The sequence below is a fragment of the Panicum virgatum genome, chromosome 6K (assembly GCF_016808335.1).
Source record: "Panicum virgatum strain AP13 chromosome 6K, P.virgatum_v5, whole genome shotgun sequence".
NCBI classification, from domain to species: Eukaryota; Viridiplantae; Streptophyta; class Magnoliopsida; order Poales; family Poaceae; genus Panicum; species Panicum virgatum.
The window spans coordinates 18933589-18936203 of NC_053141.1; positions in this window are offsets into that span (position 1 = coordinate 18933589).

The window sequence follows — 2615 nt, forward strand, 5'->3', positions numbered from 1 at the left end:
GCAACACTTAATTTCTGTACGATAGAATTGAAAAATTATGATTTTACAGTTTTTCTTTCTTCCAATAATTTCTAGAGTTGATCATTCTTCCAGCTCCATGAGTAAATAACACAGTAAGAAACAAAACCAAATTATACTGTAAAGCAACCTAATGGCTTTTTAATTTCTATTTCCAGCAGGTGGTCAATTCTCTATGGTCACAGGAGCCCCTTCAGGTGGCCTCCAACAACACAGCAACATGTTCAACAGGTGCAACTCAATCTTGCCAATGCGTCATACAGAATCCTTATTTTGAACAATAATGTTCAGAGATTGAGATACCAGAGGGGTTCTACTAATACACATGATTTATATCGCAGTTACGATTTTCAACAGTTTGGGGGACAAGAGTCCTGGGAGCTTGTTTCCATGTCAACTGGAACAAATGTTGTAGGGGAAAACCAGAATCGATGCCAAGATGGCATGCCTATACTCACCTCATGCTCAGGTAAACATGAGAACTTCAGCATTTACTTATCAATAACAAAAGTTTAAATTTTAATAACCATACTTAATTTGTGCTCCCTTCTAAAGTGAGAATTGTTTATTGTTTCCTAGAGCACAAATATTAGTCAAAATGTCGGTTAAACTCTATCAGTTTGACGGTTTTTTGAAACATGTGAATGTTATAAATCTTGAACACTGCAAAGGAAAGGATTGTATAGGAGAGCAACTATCTGCCATTTTTAGGCCCCTAAACGTATGGATGCACGAATAACCTCTACGACTATTTCCCCCACCAGCTAAAATGAACTTATTCAAATCTTAAACATTATAGTTGGGCATTTATTTTTAACTTGTTTCATCAAAAAACATTTATTTTTAACCCCGATGTTATTAGATCCAACTTGCTTTCCGAGTGACTTAATTGGAATTTTAAACTCTGAAGGACATCTAGGCCGATAGATGCACATGGTAAGTTTCGGTGATTAATGACAACCGTATGTGACTAACATGTGTTTTGAAGGAAATATCGATTATTGATTGTCTCATATGAAATGTGAAAGAAGACCCCTCAATTTACATGATCCTACGTGCCAAGGACATAAATGCGTGAAGATTAAGGATCTTTCCAGCATCATGTGTCACAAGGAGATGATGACACTTGATTTAGTTCAGATTTTATAGTTTTTAGTCTTTGACCGTACTATTAAGGGGAGTTCTTGAGTTAGTAGCCTGACCTAGTATAAAGTTGGCCTTGAAAACATGCACACTTGCTCAAGATCATTTCCATACAAATCAAATAAGTCAGAAGAACACTTGGAAGAAGAAGAAACTCAAAGAAAAAAAAAACAAGTCCAAGTCATTAACACAAGAAATAGCTGAAAACTGGACACCGATTAAACTGATGCCCTCATCCCTTAATAGGTCAATGCATTTACCAGTGCAACTGGAGATCAAACGTAGTGAGTTCAGTAGCATTAGTTAAACTGACGACTTAATTTTAAGCATCGGTGCATCAGTGTAGCAATTGTATAGAGAGAATGTTGGTTGAAGGAACTTATCTCAGAAAAATCTACTACACCAATTTAATCGACACATCATTTATAGGTGTCGGTGCATTGGTACTTCTATTGTCCAGAGAGCATGTTTTACAGCTGAGCAGAAACTCTACAACCGGTTAAACCGACGACTCAGCGGTTCAACTAACGGTTGAATGACACCAACATTTTCTCCCTGTCAAAAGTCCAACAAAAACATTTTGAGCTTATTGTGACTGATTAAACTGATGCCATGTATCGATTTAACTGACGCTGAGCACTTTCTGTAGTGTGGCTGGTAACGGCTATGATGGACTTCCTAGCCTATATAAGGAGACCCCCGAGTCATTTATTATGCCTTTGACACCTTGAATATACGAGGCCACCTAAGAGATGATGAGAGAGGGCTTGAGCCATGAGAAGATTTAGAGCTTGAAGATTGATCTAATCAAGAAGAAATCACCCATTTGAGTGTAGCAAGTGTGCTTGAGCTTAGGGCTAGCTGAGTGTAAATCAATTGAAAGCTTAAGAGCTTGTTACTCTTGGTGTTTGATGGCGCTAGGCAGTCTTGGTGACCCGGAGGCTCGGTAAGCTCTTGGAGTTTGTGGGAGCACCAAGGAGAAGTTTGTATGCGGTATGAAGCTTGCCGCTCCGGAGATATTTCTTAGTGAGGCAAGGGGGCTAAACCCTTGGTTGGTGCTCCAACGTGGATTAGGGAGGTAGCGTCAACTCCTCGATACCATGGGAAAAATTCTGCATGTCTCATGTTCCGTCTCATTTCATTCAAGCATTGCTTTTAAGTTCTCTTTGTTCTTACTTTGCTTGCTTGATTGTTGACTAGATCTTAAACTTGTTGGTGTGACTCCCACTACGCAAAATAAGCATGTTAGTATGTTTACCCACCTAAGGTCCTTTTGTTAGTATGCTCTAGTTAATAGGTTTCGAATTCATAGATTGCGCAACACTAATGCTAGGTTAAGAACTTGATAGAATTTGAAAAAGTCTCAATTCAACCCCAGCCTCTCTTGGGCCACGATCCTTACAAACTCAACTTTAAATGCTCTCACCAGCATTGAACCCAAGTTATTTGTGTTA